Below are 17,647 nucleotides of genomic sequence, written 5' to 3'. Positions count from 1 at the left end.
TCATAAATTGATCAAATTTATTTTGTGATATTATTAATCCTAATTTTGTGCAGGTCATGAAGTAACTGTAGAATTTAAGTGAAAGTATGACACTGTATTGCGGTTTTTATCGGTGTTAGTATAAGTTGCATCTATGCTGCAGTATGAGATGAAAATGTACATTTGTACAATTGTACCTAAATTAGTAAACGTTGAAAAAAAAAATAAAAATTATATCAGCAAAATATGAAAAGAAATGTATCATGTATAAATAATAGCCTTGATTTAAAAGGTTAAACACAACAATGTTCTTACATAGAAAGTATGTGTATTAAAATCGTGAAATATAAAAATAATTTGTTTATTCATAAGCCATAACGTAGGTACCAGATTACAAAGTAAGTTATTTTATAAGTATAATAGGTAACCCACTCGATTTTCACAATATTTACCAACTAAAGCATACATTTTTAATTTCATATTCCTAAGCAAAACATTTTTCTGAAAATTGAAATAAATAAAAAAACCTGGGAACTTTCTGCTATAAATAGTATAGGTGTTGATTGTAATTTTATAACTGAGTAGGTCACTATAATGGATAAGTTAAATTCTAATTAAATAATAAATCGAACATAAAAATAAAAATAAAATTCTGAAAAACATAGCATTTACAAATTATTAATAAATTATTATAATATATATTATTATTATTATTATTATTGTTATTATTTTTTAAGCTAATACCGATACAAAACCCATACAACGGTGAAAAAAAATTCATCATATAAAAAACTTAATTAATCTAAACATTATTTAAGTGTCATATTAAAAATAATAATATACATATTAGCAAAAAGTTTTAAGTTTCTTCTAAAACATTATGTATTAATATATATATATATATTTTTGAGAATTATAACATAATAAGTACCATGATTTTTCATTTTAACATAAAATTTTGACAAAATCTGAACTTAGGATCTTGTATTAAATTTTAAAATCCAAATTATTAATATTATAATATGGTAATTTTGAAAGTTTTAAGTTTAAAGGAATTTGTTAATTTTTTCTATTTTAACAAAATATTTTTAAAATGATATTATGTCTAAAAAATACTAATAGGTATGAAATAAACATTTGTTTAAAAGATTCTACCATAATTATTAATTAAATTCCAGTTTCTACTATTTTCTCCTTTCATACCAAAATTATTTTAAAAATTATGATTAAGTTAAGCACCAACCTAAAGTATTAATAAGATGCAATTTAATATATAAACCTTCCCCAAAGTGTATTCTTTTGAAATATTTTTACTGCTTTAAAAAGTGAAGATAAAAATAAAAATAAAAATGTTTAATTAAATAAACTCACACATCAATGTATTACCAACACATAAATCAAATAACTTTGAATCTAAAATCAAGTTTCAAACAATTTATTAATGAGTTAAAAGTATTTAGTGTATATATGGATAGAGATGTGAAATAACACATGGGTATTACTCTACAAATTGTTAATATTGTTTTTTCATCAATTCACCATTTGTTTATACGTTTTGTTATGTGTTTTTTAACGATTGGGAAATTAAAAAAGTGTATGTAACAATACTACTTTAAGCACAATATTTTTTTGATTGCCAATCGATTGATAGGCTATTATAAAGCATTTTAATGACTGAGTAAGTATCTTTTTCTAAGATAAATAAAACACATCATTATATAAAACCAATAGCTTCCACATAAACTAAAATGATAAAAAAAAAAAATAATAATGCAGTTTAAAAAAAGCAGCATCGACGTAAATTTATTTGGTGGCTTAAGGGTAAACACTATGGGAAAAAAAATCCAAGAGAGAAATGAGACAATCAAACTAATACAATATTTTACAATTAGTGCACGGGATAAAAAATATAATGCTCGTAAAAATAAAAAAGCACAGTAACAAGGATATCGTAAAATTAATATTTTTTCTTCGTCGTAGATTCGATGAATTTTTTATTTAAAAAAAAAAAATATATAATTATATTAAAGGGTTATTACGATATACAGACCATAGAATTATATAGGTTACTGCAGATATTGTGTAATGTAAAAGAAGAATTTTTAAGTAAGTCTTTTGTCAATTAAATATTAAATTCATTCAAAATTATTTAAACGGATGTGAAGTTTAAATTAATTTCGTATTTTTATTTTTATTTTTTGATTATCTTACATATATAAAATAGTAAAATAACTACTGTTAACATGATACAAATGACAATTTCGAATACTTTGATACAATTGTTATGTACCTCGCATATTTTACCTATCGCATGTATTATAATATAATTATTTGTATAATCGTGTTTAGATGTTTACAGCCCGCAGCATCAGTTACGAAGTTTATTTAAAAGCGCAATACGAGTTTCTTTCGTATAATATATTTATACATATTGGTATATATATTATATTATATATATGATGTATGTTCATGTCTTTGAAATCGACCCTCAACCGATAACCGATATAATTAGTTAAATTAGGTACCTTAGATTTGTATGTTATTGCAGAATATCAAAAACTAAAAAATACAAAAAGGTGCAATCCTTGCATGTTTGATTACCCGATAACTGACAACTGTTTAATATGTACCTTTATATGGATTTTTGCATTCGATTATTTGTCTGAACTTCGTTTGGAAACAGAATTACTGTATAAGCTAAAAATATTTGTATCAAATAATCTGCTTTGTCCCTACTAATCAAGAAAACATTCTTATAATATTTACAAGATATTCATTGTTGCAACTAACGGTTTTTCCAAATTCTCTCAGATTCAAAAAAAAAAAGTTTATATCATCATTAAATACAAAGAAAGAAATAGTAGTAGACATAATGGTTAATTTCCCTATATATCTATTATGATTAACTAATTGTTCTTTGTTCAGGATTTAATCTTTCATAATACTATATTATAATATATTACGTTTAACTAACAGCGTGGTTTGTTTGTGGGTGTGACATTGTCCCTACCACTCACTAAATAAATTATGTTATGGAAAAATAAACATATCTTTTTTGTCATGAAAATATTATTCACGAAGACTTCGATGACAACGTCGGACCACCAAGAACTAAAACTCACTAAAGAAGTGAAGAATAATGTTTTTATTTTAGTTGCTGAAAAAAACCATTAATGTTTTTTATATTTTTTTTTCTTAGATGAAAATATTTCAAAGTTCTTTAAGTAATCCAATGGTTTTAACGGAATTACGTTAGACTTAAATTCAACAGACCGCATACTTTTTTCAACCTAAGCTCAGAGTAAAATTTTTCGATAATCATGAAGAAACGAATAAAATTTCGAGTTCAGTGATCATAGTAACTGTAAATGTGACAGAAATCTCCGTCTAAATATTGAGTATGTTAATCACGAAAATACTGTAATATACACGTGCTCTATGTATTTCAATAGATAATAAATAATAATACAACATAGTAGATACTAGTTAAACTTCCACCGGCCAATGCAGTCGACATATCAGTAGTTTTGATATCACTAATCCGCTAATAATGATTTCGTATTATATGGTTATTCTTTTATTTTTATTTTTATTATTATATAATATTATAAGTCAAAAACATAATTCATAGGGACGTAAAACTTTGACGTATTTCATAAATATTACTAGGTTCTTATATATGAAATAACATATTCAAAATATTATGTAGATTAATTTTAAGATATTTATTTACACTGTAGTTTTATAGTATTTGCAGTAAGGTGTAATTAACTTTAAAGTTGCACTGAAAATATAATAAATGCAATATTTTCATCAAAAACTATATCAACCGGCCGAAATACTAAAAGTAGAATAAATTACTTTAATAATTAAGTATATCAAATATACCAAGTTTTAAGATTTCTTATACGTTTGCTACAGCTACTGTATGTTTTAATAATTCGATTAAATTATATTTTCTACTAATGTTTATACTAATTTATTATTGTTATAAAAAAATAAAATTATGACCATACTTTCATTATCGGCCATCGAGATTTTCTCTGTAATTCACCAACTCCATCCATTCCTAAGCAGAATGATACTCAATTGCCTTAATGGTTAACTTTTTAATTTCAAAGTCTTAAAAAACTTTAGATGAAAATTATAATATTCATAAATGTAATTTGATTTATATCTTATAATTCATAACTTTTTTAAAAATTTAGCGATAAAATAAGTAGGCAATGGAAAAAAATTGTATGTTTTAATACGTTAGAAGTTAAATGCTATCAACAAACCTCAATAACAATATTTTTCCGATAACAACACATATTTCACCGTCTCCTATTCCGCAACGATGATTATTTGGCTTTTTTTTATTCCCGTTTTGTTCGTTTCCGTCACGCACATTACATTATTTTGGGGACCAATCGAATTCTTCAAGTGACATTTTGTACTTCCCTGTACAGCAAAGGCTAACTATTATATTTAGGACTTATCTTGACGATACGCCCAGTGTTCCTTATATTTCATTGAAGCTGTTACCGAAACGTCTTCGCATTGTCGTTTCCATTCTACAGTAATGATAATAAGTTATTTATTTAATGGTTCTTGGTTCAAAATAAAAAAAAAACATGAGTATCTCTTAGTATGATGTTTTTTACCGTAAACATTATAATTTTCTAACAAATATTTATCAAACATAATTTTGGAATGCTGATTTGTTTGTCTAATATTTTCTATTATTAAGTCTGTAATACATGACATATTCATTTGTAAATAAGTAATGACAAAAAAAAAATACAATTTAAATCATTGCCCACTACAAACATTATGATTCGGAAATAAAATCTTTCGAGTGGCTTGAAATGTGTGTTTTAGGACCTAATAGAACTACTGCAGAAACCATAAATATTGATACCTTGGTTGTAATATTGTATTATAAACAAACAGCAAATATTTTTGGATGTAAATTTTGTGAAAAAGTTAAGTATATTCAAATCGGAGGAAAAAATAACAATTTCACCTTTATGTTAAGATGTCGTGGTCTCTTGACACGGGTTTCGCATTTCTTTCTGATCATATTTTCACAGAGAACAAGTATAGTGTACGAGGATAGTTATATTTTAATATATCATTCAGTCACTACAAGAGCTCTTCAACACTATCCCGAAACCGGGAAAGTCATTATTTTTTTTACACGACCCCCCCCCCTTTCAGGTACAAAAAAAACCATTTGTTCGATTTAATATTATACGATACAACATTGTTTAATAACGACGTAAAAATAATAATATATATGTTCCTTGAATTACGCATAAGCGTTATTCGTGTGCATATTAATAAAATATTTTAACTACGAACGACGATAGGTACTTGTATCGTAATAAATTAATATTCCTTTGAAAATGTAATATTAAAACTAATTTTGTTTCTATATTCATAAGAAATTTCCTAGTGCCATTAATTGGACCGTGATGAATTCAACGTATAAAACAACCTATCTAGTGGCCAGATGGCCAGTAATATAAAATTATAATACAATATTGTATACGATATAATTATTTATTTTATTTTATTTATTTACAAACAGTTTATTAGACCAAGGTGCCTTATAACCTAATTAAATGTGAAAAAACTAAAATAAAAGCTGTCATGATTTGATGAAAAAAATCTAATGAAGAGGACATTTTATTAGCTATATGTTTAAAGCAGGAAGGCAACATGAACCAGCATCAGCATTTTTCAAAAATATGGGACAATAAATAATTTTTTACCATTACTATTACAAAAATATGAAGGAAAGCGAATACGTAATTGTACGATTTGAACCAATAATTATTGGCCATCGATATTCCCATTTATTAAATCATATTAAAATATTACAATTTCCAATTGTTTTATTATGATCAAGGAATCTAGACCAATAGAATATTGAACAACATTATAAGCTTTAATAGATATAGAAATATTAGTCATAAATCTTAGTATATACTACTTTCTTTAAATCAGGTTAACCGCTACGTTATTTTTCGGTACATTTCCTGGTGAACCACGAGTATCATTTTTAGTGTACTCTTATTGTTTTTTTAATAAGTTTTTGTGTACAATTATTGGTACACTGAACTTTGCCAAAAAGTGTTATGTGTACCTACTATATGGTACACGTAAATACACTTTAAACACAGGAAAATATCCTTCAGTCCACCAGACAACATTTTCAATCAGCCTTTTGATATCTTATAAACTCAATATTTTTGGTAAAAAAAAATTTTAAAAAAAAAACAAAAATGTATTTATTTATATTAATATTATAAATTTATAAATTTAATGCAATTATTAAAAAAATTAGTATTATTAATTATAGTTACTATTAAACAATATTACCTAACTAACGAAATTATTATTAATCATCGAATTATATTTAAATCTGACATTGTCAGTGGGCTATATATGTACGATACTTTGAACACGATTGAAAATCATTAATTTCGATGCAAAATCACATTTTATAATCATATAATGAACTTAAATAAAAATTTCAAACTTTTTCATAAAGTGATTGCATTCTTAGCAAATAAGGCATGTTCGCTACTTTTTAAGTTAGCTCGAATGGTAAATGATCCATAAACCAAAAATGGTACACATAACGGTTAACCTATTTAAAATGTGTATTAAGCAACATAAAGATTATTGATATGAGTTAATAAATTTTGTGATCACATTAATGGAGCCAAATTCTAAGTAATAACGTACAAGTGAACAATACATAAAGTTTTAAAGAAAAATAAATTATTAAATTGTTGAGTATTTCTATTAATGAAGCCAATCATCATGTATTCATGTATGATTTATTTAATATTCGCTTATGATTAATTTTAAATGACAAATTATAGTCGAAATGAATACCTACACAAATATATCACAATAATTATTTCAAAATATGTTTAAAACAGCTGCAACCGTCTTGATTGAAATTTAGGTGTAACAGGCAATATTGGAAAAGTATGGTTTGAACAAAAAAGTAACAAGTGTTATAACAATAATAATTTTATTTATAGCATTAATGGTTAGACTAAACATGGGCCGTTTATTTTATAGTATCTAATGATTGAAAGCCAACTAACATTAATTTTATTTTACGCTGTATCAGGTACGGATTGAACAACCTAACGCTCTGATAGACCGCTTATCAACTTTATAATATTTATTTATAGTTTTTATTGACAAATTAAACATATTGTAAAAACGATAATTCAATAAATACTTTTCTTTAGGTATTATAAATAGTAAATAAAATTACCTAAGTTTCTTTTTATAGTGGATAAAAACCAAAATATGATTGTATATTTGAAAATGTTCACTCATACATTTATTGGAAATCCCACGCAATGACTGAAAAAGACAATTCCTGATGTAGAGATATTTTTAACGAATAAATAGTAAATAAAAAGATAAAAAAAACTAAAAGAAATTGTTATCATATAATTTTCTCTCAAGTTAATAATCGTGTAGCACATATTTTGTTGTACTCTAGAGTCTAGGGCCCAGATTATATATTTATTTTAAAAATTAAATACAAATACATATTATATTATACAATATATATTGTAAAATTATTAGCATTAATAAAATAAAATAAATGAATAATAAACATTAATTTGTATTTTATAAATAAGTCAGAATTTTAACCTAGTTAAAAGTTTTTAGTTAGCAATATTATATTATTATATGCTTTTCATCTGACAATATGCACAAATATGATCCGATTTTTGGAGAGTAGGGCATTTTTATTTCATTAAATCCTCGATTAAATCTAAGAAATATTTTTTTATGCTATGTTTTTAAATTGTTGTTTGGGTGTTATTCAAATTTTTATCGAATCTTAGTCTAATAGTCTCCTTATTCTTCCCTTATTAACGCCTCTGGCCCTAAACTGTTTTTATTTTTAGAACAGCTATAAATTTAACAAGTCAGGTGAATATTTAACATTTTTTGTTGTACAGAATTTCTTAGCATACCTAAAATATATAATTTAAACAAATTAAACGTAATATTACGAGAAAATCATAAAATAACTATAATGATGTCAAAATGAGAAAAAAATGTTCTCAATACACCCTTCGGTCTGTTGTGAAAAACGATTTTAAGTTAACAGCAGGATGAATAAAAACCGAAATGGATAAGTTACCATTTGAGCACTTTATATGTATTCGTTAAATTGTTGCGATTTTATATAGTTCTTTGAAAATAATTCAACAAGTTATAATTTATATAAATACATATTTCCAACAAATCATTGGCATATTAGTATATTATAGTATATTACAGTGGATCGCATTACTCGGATAATTTGTACATAATACGGAATTAATTTATAAAGAATCTTGCTATTGTATATTATTAATATTATTATTATACCTACACGCTACCATAATACCATGTTAACAAAAAGTATCGGTCGGTCAAACAACGCGAGTGCTGGCGGAAATCAATTTCGCGTTTTCCGAAAGTTTGAGAGCAAGCTAATACAATATAAATACCTAGTTGTTTCCTGTTAATATTTGCCAGTGTGTGTTTTATCCTGCCGTCTCACTCTATCACTTGAAAACTCTTGAATACTCGAAAGGATATTATTTCATCGATAGAAATAAAAATATGCTTTCTGACGATACGCTGCAGAAACAAGTAATAATAAAAAAATAAAAATAAAAATTTAAGAAGATTACTCTGTTTTCATAACGACAAAAATATATGTTTCAAACTTCAGACGAACAAATCGCGATCCGGTCGAGCGTGAGGCGGCGGAGGAGTATTGACAAAAACGTTATCGCTCAAATACACACACACACACACACAAACACACACACACACACACACACCACACACACACACACATACATACATAAATATATATTTTATAGGACATACGTACTATGTCGTATATAATATTAATATATAAAATGTGTGTAGTGTGTGTGTTGTGCACACTATAAGTGGGCCGTTACGATGATACGTTCGAAAACCAACGATGACGATGAGCGTTTGTCGATATTATTACACACACACACAAAAGTTTAAATAGATAAAAATAATTAATGAAAAAACTGTCTGGTCAGATTTCTACGTCGGGTTCCATATTTTATATATTATATAATAAGTCAACGAGAGAGAATCCGAGTGTGAATATTATCGACAGTAGCGCACTCGAAAGACTACAATAACTAGGAGTCGATGCTGTTATCACTTAAACAATACCAGTGCGGAAAAAGTATATTATTTTGTACTTACTTCTTATAATCTTATCATAATCGTTTGTGTATAACTAATTGTACTCACTGTAATTATAATATATTCTATAGAACTTAACATTTTAATGTAACCAAAATTTCCAAATTTATACACAAATTAATAACCTGGTCATTAATATATTCGACATTCGTCGTACTCGTAAATAACCGGATTTCTAAACTATACAGTTGTACCTACTTTATTTATAAATTGATAACGTAAAATGAATTCTATTGCCAACTTACCAATATAACAGTCCGTTTTATTTAAATTCTTGTTTTGGTTTTGTGCGTTGAACTAGTCACTCAAATCGATTAAGCTGCCTACTACTTACTGTTAAATACTTACAATTCAAACACAAATTCAAGTTATGTGATAGTAATATACTAATATTAATATTTGTATGTATAAATTGTTTGACAAAATAAACTATGTAGTAAACTTCATAAAATATATAACTTCAAAAAAATCATTTGATATAACTATAAATAAACAAATTGTTGGTACCACTAACTCCCAATAGCCTTTCCGGAGGCCAAACATTAAACACTGTGTACAACTGTTTGAATGTGCAAACACTGAAATAGATAATAAACACAGAATAAAACGAAACTATCTATTTCATTTCATGGAAATTATAATTCTACCATTTGTCATCAGTATTATATATTTTTAAGGAGATTACAAATATTAGATTTCTTATAACGACATTTTAGCACAATTTGCTAAATTGATAAGGTATTTAATAATCGACAATAATGAAACTTATAACTATAAAGTTCAAAACTCTTAAAAATATTTTTATTAAATTCGATTTAGAAGTTTTAAACAACAATTTAAATAGGTGTATTTACATTTTTAAATTGATCTACACAAAATTGCTTTTATTATTTACAAATTCATTCTTTACTACCATTTATAAATGATTTTTTTTTATCAACGTATGCACTTATTGTCCTTGTGTAAGACTAACGGATTGAAACGGCTAAGGAGTGCAATTGCCAATTTGACTATCGAATCATCGTAATCCAGACAACAGTAAGTGGAACCTATTTTTTCTTTAGTATATCTAATCACGTATTCCGTACATTCAATAATGCCGCTCGTAAATTACTTATTTATATACTAAATCTTAATATATAATATTATACGTTACTAGAAGTTAATCGTTTTTATATTTCTTTTGTTGTTTGTTTTGTTAATATCATGTTTCTAAATAATAAACGGTTTACTTTGAATAAGATAATTCAAATTAATGTTTAATCTAGTCTATACGTAACAGTGTGAATAAATAGTGTACTGAAACTGTTAAATTGCATTATTATTAAAAAAATAATGATAAAAACCACTATGGACGTTAATTATCACTTCTATATGTATATTACTATCTGTAGATAGGATATAGATACAAAAAGTGGGGAGGGGACTTACATAGGTCTTAGAACTATTTCTAAGCATCTTGAACAATTCCACGTTTTTGATTAGTATTTTTATATCCAGATTTGGATTCCCTTGGTTTTATTTTGCGGATGATGTGGTAAGCAACCTATATTATCATAGTATTGTTATTAAATTATTATTATTACTAAACGCTACGCTACGTTAGTGCCTACCGAAGAATCTAATTATCGAATAGTCCAAATTATACCTATACTTTGTTGTTTATACTTTATATCGTGATTTTCACCATGGAACGGTGGAGTGTCGTTTATCGTATGTTCTCTTAAAAAATTCAATAAAAGCAAAAACTTCGTAAATTCTTTTAGCGCGTTCGCTCAAACTTTTTGGACCAACTTACTTCGTTTTACAAACAAGGTGGTGTCATATTCTCAATTTTAAATTTATTACTTAAAATGGCACTTCTTTTTATCAGAAAATATAAATAAAAATTTTGAACGTTCAAAATATCTTGAGTTGTTCCTATTACCGTGACCCCACCCAGTGCATTGTTTACAATAATACGAATATAGTGATACATGATGATTTTAATTTTCTGTGTTCACGTAGCAAGAAATGCAGACCACCATCACAGTATACATATATATTATATGTATATACATATGCATCAGGTAAACAGAGAGAGAGAGAGAGAAAGAGAACGTGTGCTATGGCTGTTTTCAGAAATAAAACACATAATCATATGAAAAAAAACTGCTTATCAGACGATAGACTTAAGTAAATATAGAATATAGGCGATTGCAAGTGTATAATATATTATAATGTATATACTATATATATATATATATATATATAAGTTTCAATGTATGTAGTCCACAGCAGAGTTTTCCCAGCGAACTATCACCCCCCAAACATTTCACCCCCCCTCCCTATTAATGGTAAAGATAGGTGTATTATGAATAGGTACGCAAGTCACGTGGTAGGTCAAATGGCAATATATAATATAAGACAGACGGGTGGTGTCGAGGCACGCAATCCGAATGCCACCACGCTCGTCGAAACTGGAGATGGACGAACGAATAGACGGAGACTATATAATATGCGAATCGGTATTATAATACATACCTACATAGGTTCGCGTAATATTATTTTGAACGTACCAACCTATTACGGTCATCGCGTCTCCGGTCGAAGTTGTTCAACGTCAACGATATTATAAATTATAATATGATGATGTACGAGTATTATACACGAATAAGCTACCATTTATTTCAGCCCGGTATTCGGACTTTGATGAAATACAAACTTTTGATAGGTATACTAAAAATGGTTAATTTCTTACATCACAAGTTTTTTTAATGTCTACATATTATTGTTAAGATGACGGAACGACCTTATACGCACCCGCCATCGCCACCCATATAATAATATATAATATAGAATATTTTTTTCAAATCACACTGTTCTACTATTCTATTACGGCTTTTTTAATCGTATATCAAACGAAAAACACAAAATATATTATGATACATCGTGCTATTATATGGGATAATATACTACTATTATGCTTTTATTTAAATTTCTTTGAGTATACTTACGTGGTTTATTCGTATAGTATATACCACTATACCAGGGGTGGCCAGCGAGAAGAGACTCGCGAGCCGCCAAATGTATTAATAAATACGGAAGAGCCAAAATAAATGTAAAAAAAAAAAAATAATAAAAAGATCATATTATTATAAATTATAAATTAATATAAATTCATATTACAAAAAAATTGTTTATAAAAATGTTAGGTACGATAAGATGCGAGCCGCAAAAGTATATGTGGCGAGCCGCATGCGGCTCGCGAGACGCGATTTGGCCACCCCTGGTATATACTTTTTCGTTAATTTGAAAATATCATAATACTGTATTAAATTATGACTGTTAAATTAAATAAATTGTGTTTGGTGAACTGATTGCGTCTTATTCACTTTAGATATGTTTGTAAAGTTTAAACTTTAAAGTGATATAATAAATGAGAAGAGCTATAATTGCGAACATGTAACTAATCTAACGTGTAGCTCATCCAAGAGGGATGCAAAACATCAAGTAAAGCAGCAACGTAATATTATTCAAAGTAACAAAGACTCATATGATTTGTTCACCTATTCTGCAGACGGATGAAAAAAACTTCACGAGTCTCGTACCGTTAATCGTTACACACTGATAACAGGTAAAAGAAAAAATGTTTACCACTCATAAATAGTTTGTAATATATAATTATAATAGGGTTGTTTTATTGTAATACCTTAAAGATTATGGTTTAGTTTGCAGTACCTAAGTTCTAAAAATATAATATGTTTTTCACAAATCCTTGCGGTTTACCGTAAATACACGAAAACATAAACATTTTCAATAGGTTTTATTTTTAAGTTTATTATACATATTTATGCAATATAATGAATCGTTATTAAAATTATTTATCTTTCGAATTTTCTTGGTAAACTGAGAAAACAAGCGTCAACCACTCCTGTGGTTTTCTTTATTGTAATTCTATAGCTAGTTTTATAAGCGTTATTAAAATAATAGATCTTTTTATAACCTCTGCAGCTCTGGAGCCAATGTATATATAATATATATATGCGTTCAAATTGAGCCTATATTATGTTGGCGCCACCACTAAATATTATCTGCAGGCGTCGCCGAAATCGATATATATATATATATACACTGAACATTATGCGTCAGCGTGATCGTGAGACGATGAAATACGTTTTATATACATTGCGCGACCTCGTCAATAACAACAATTTATAATAATAGTTATAAAAAAATAGAACATTTAGAAGAAAACAAGCTACGTTTAGCACAATTTGTTGTATATTTTTTTTATACATAGATTATCTACACACTATGCACAATACATGTGAATATTATATTTATCAATTTTTTTTAACAAATTTTAGTTATTGACATATTTTTTCAATTGCAAGCATGTCTAAATATGTACAGTTGAATTAATTTATGAAAAGAAAAGTGATTATAAAATTCTAAATCACGGATCATTATTTTTAATAGGGTAGTCGTATTTCATTCATAACATTTTTCAATTTTCCATGTTTTACATTACAGTTTTTAAATTATATAGCTAAAATTGTAATGTCTTTTTATTTCTTTTAATTATTTTAGTCGATTGTTTGAATCTGAATCAGATAAAATAAAACAATAACTGATAAAGCATAACTACGTGTTGTGTTTTTATAACTTTCTAGATATTAATAAAGTTTCGATCGCAGGGTAGTTATATTATATTTATCACATTGTAGACTTAAAAGTTAAAATCAAAGCTGATTATATTCAATAACAATACTGTGTGGTAATTAATGTGATATCGTCTTACATGTTTTATAATTTAATAAATTAATATTTTTATTAGAATTTTACACATTGTAATTATATGTTATACAACTATAAACGGTATAATAAATTTGTAATATTTTAGTGTATGTACAGATGTTTATGTATAGTTTCTAAGTACACTTCACTTGGATATATTTTTTTACTACGCAAATTTTTAGTATTTTTTTTTTTTTTATAGCAAACAAGTCAATCGAAAAAGTTTGTACATACACCGATTTACATAATATTTTATCAATACCAGCGTGTATATTGGTTTTGTATACTGACTGCGTGTATATATTTTAATCCGAAAACACATTTTTGGTCTAAAAAAGCTTTTCAATCGTCGTTTCCTGCTATAAATTTGAAATTCTATACGTGTTCAGTTGATGGTAGACCAAAAAGTTTTATGCTTGGACGTCTGAATAGAGTAAAAAAAAAAATAAAAATATTCGAGAGAAACATGTCTGAAAAGTTGTTTGGGGTAAAAAACATTAACATAATTTTGAGTAAAATTCACAGTGGTAGCTTAAAAAAGTGTTATTTTATTCTTGTATACACGTGTATAAATGTGTATATTTGTTTACCACGAAACAATACTACATTGTTATACTGTGTAGGGGTGTGTACATTTTAATTGTTTATGAACAAAATTAAAATATAATAAAACAACAAAAATCATGTTCTAGGAAAAGTCAACGAATTCAATAGGTTATTCAATAAAAACTATTCAATTTGTTTTATATTAAACTATCTATGTAACATTTAATTATAATATTTCTGTTTTATAAAATTAATTTTATAGAAATTCGTATATAAGTGTGCGATATCAAATTTATAGAGAAAAGAGATTGTATTTGTTGTATATAATACTGTTGAAATGAACACAGGATATAACAGTAAAAAAAAATAACTAATAATATTTTAAATGAATATCATATTATTTAGCATGCATTTTTTTGATGGTTGCAGTTTATTTCAAAATTTCAAAATACTGTAATGGTATAAAACATTTAAATATATATATATATTATATACAATAAACATTATATAAACTTTAGCGATCTAAATTATGATTTCGTATACTTCGAAGTATACATAATATGGAAAATATCAAAGTTAAGATGGACGAAATTATTTAAATTAAATCATAGTTTTGCGTTCAAATACAATAAACCAATAGGTTATATTATTGAATATTGATAATTTAAAACTAACAAAAAGGCACAATGTATAACATTGCCTATATTATAAGTTATAACATTTATAACCAATGATATTATTCTTGTTTCGAAGTTAATTATTTTAATGACGATTGTCCTGTAAATAGTGTTGTCATAAATAAAATTAAAACATCGTTATAATATGTACAAATATAGCGCCATTTTTTTACACTGGAAATAAATCAATTACAGTAATAATTTAATGTTACATCAAATTATAACTATAATTAATTAATAATACAAAATATATGAAGTAAATAATAATAATATATAATAGTTAACCGTATTCATATTATGTACACTGTTAAGTAATAATACTAATAAGTAATAACAATAGTACAATCACAAAATCCATTTTAAAAATCATTGTGTAACAATTAATACTCACCGTAAACAAGTATAAACTCCTTTTTACAGCACCGCGCAGTAGAGAAGAAGAATATTTCTTTATGATTAAGTAAAAGCGACATAAAGCACCCGGTTTTAAAAATTATATTTATTCTGTGTTTTTATCGGAGGCGTTTTATTAAGTTTCTACTTTCTAATATTTTGAATGATATAGTACATATTTTTTTTATTACATATTCCGAATCAGAATATTTTTTTAGTAGGTAATTAGCTATCCTTGAGTCATGGCTTTAGAGTATTTAAAGTTTAGATGATTGAAGTAGAGTATCTTAGAGCAGGTGATCTACAAGGAAGTTATATAATCCAAAATCGAACTCAACTGTCTTTAAAAAAGATCGAAATGAACTTTTTAAGTGATGCGCAAACTATATACGATCGTTGCAAAATATCACTTTAAGAAAAATAACATATTCCCCGCAAACATATCTTATCACATTTGGGTTACCACTATTTCTGGAATAATTAACAGTGAGGTGCGGGAATGAAATAATTTCCAGAAACACAATACGCGTTAAAATGAATAATTTTTGGTAATTCTGCATTTTAATAATTGATAAGTACTTGCTTAATAATATTACTAATCAAATTCTCATTAAAAAAAAAATATATATATATATAAATATACCTATAATTTAACAACTAACAATTTTAAATTGATTGGTTTATTGCTTCTCTCGTCTAAACTTTAAATACTCATAACTTAAAAGGTTTAACTAATCAATTATTTATCGTGTTAAATTTGATTTTTATAGATTGGTCTTTTCGGAAAATAAAAATCCGTTTCGGATTACAATAAATATTATATTATATTTCCGAAACGTTAATACTTTTGAAATAATGAGTGTTATCTTTAAAGAATCGCTTTGTATTGGTGTTTGTGTGTATGAGAGAGATAACCGCCATCGGAGAACATTGTCACCATTTGTGGGATAAAATGATTCATGCGAAATCTCGATCGTTAATAACATATCTACACGTCGAAAACGGGTTTATTGGATTATATTTAAAATAAGATACCGCTGTTCGCGGTTACCCGGTGTGGTCTCCCGTATTAATATATTATATATTATGATACAACCGTCTGTAGTTCAGTCCAGCAACGGCGGCGGGTGTAGGTTTCGCTTCGGCCGAACGATACGATAATATAATTATGAGTTATGGGTTTTTGTGTAGACACACTGTTACCTATGTGTGAGTCTTTACTGCTAACCTTCAGTCTTATATAGTTATATACAGATATACAGGGTGGGTCTCGAATAAATGACAAAATATTAAATGTCGTATCGATATAACATTTTCAAATCAAACAAATATATAATTATTCGTAAAGTTCGCTCGTCCCCGTTTTATGTGTAACTTACAAAACTAATTAAATTGAAACTTCACAAAATTTGATTTAAATTAATTACAGACCATATTTTTGTACCTAGAATCACTCATTTGATGTGAAGCTTCTAAATTTTTAATTTAAATACATTTTTGAAATATTTAGTTTAATACTTCCTAAACTCAGACAATATCTAAAAATTACAAAATTAATATTATCGATGACTATATAATCAAATGATTTATAATGTTATATTTTAACTTAATATTATAGACTTTATAATATAATCTTAGGTTCAAAAAGTTAACCAACTTATGAATTCGACAGCGGCACCGACGTTGTAGTCGACACAACAGGGGTGGGATGTAATTGGTTGAACCATCACCGCTGCCTAGACGTACGACTTAAACAGCAATAGACGGTAACTATCACCGTCAGGATAAAAAAAAAACACTGCTATGAAGATTGAAGACGAGCCATAAGCGCATGTAATCGCCAGATTTTCGAATATACGCCCACAGACCACGTAGGGAATCGGAGTTCGAGCCTCTTTCATTTTCAACGCAGACTTAATGCGATCAATAGAAAGCTATCAACATTGAACGAATCAATAAGCGAAAAGACGATGTTTTTCGGAATATGGATATGGCGTGTT

At 26.7% G+C, this 17,647-nt stretch overlaps 2 long non-coding RNA genes across 2 annotated transcripts; one reads left to right on the top strand and one right to left on the bottom strand.

Moving 5' to 3' along the window:
• Positions 1-3,934: 3,934 nt before the first annotated feature.
• LOC126551240 (uncharacterized) lies at positions 3,935-8,819 on the bottom strand. Its single transcript, XR_007605103.1, has 4 exons — positions 8,505-8,819; positions 7,265-7,356; positions 4,260-4,535; positions 3,935-4,048 (listed from the first exon to the last, which is right to left on the bottom strand). It is a non-coding gene; the product is annotated as an uncharacterized LOC126551240 (long non-coding RNA).
• Positions 8,820-9,989: 1,170 nt separating this feature from the next.
• On the top strand, positions 9,990-17,418 carry LOC126551248 (uncharacterized). Its single transcript, XR_007605117.1, has 3 exons — positions 9,990-10,290; positions 12,632-12,868; positions 17,286-17,418. It is a non-coding gene; the product is annotated as an uncharacterized LOC126551248 (long non-coding RNA).
• Positions 17,419-17,647: the final 229 nt, after the last annotated feature.

The sequence above is a fragment of the Aphis gossypii genome, chromosome 3 (assembly GCF_020184175.1).
Source record: "Aphis gossypii isolate Hap1 chromosome 3, ASM2018417v2, whole genome shotgun sequence".
In the NCBI taxonomy this organism is placed as follows: Eukaryota; Metazoa; Arthropoda; class Insecta; order Hemiptera; family Aphididae; genus Aphis; species Aphis gossypii.
Note: the sequence above shows the minus strand (reverse complement) of the source record. Positions and strands in the feature narration are given on the sequence as shown.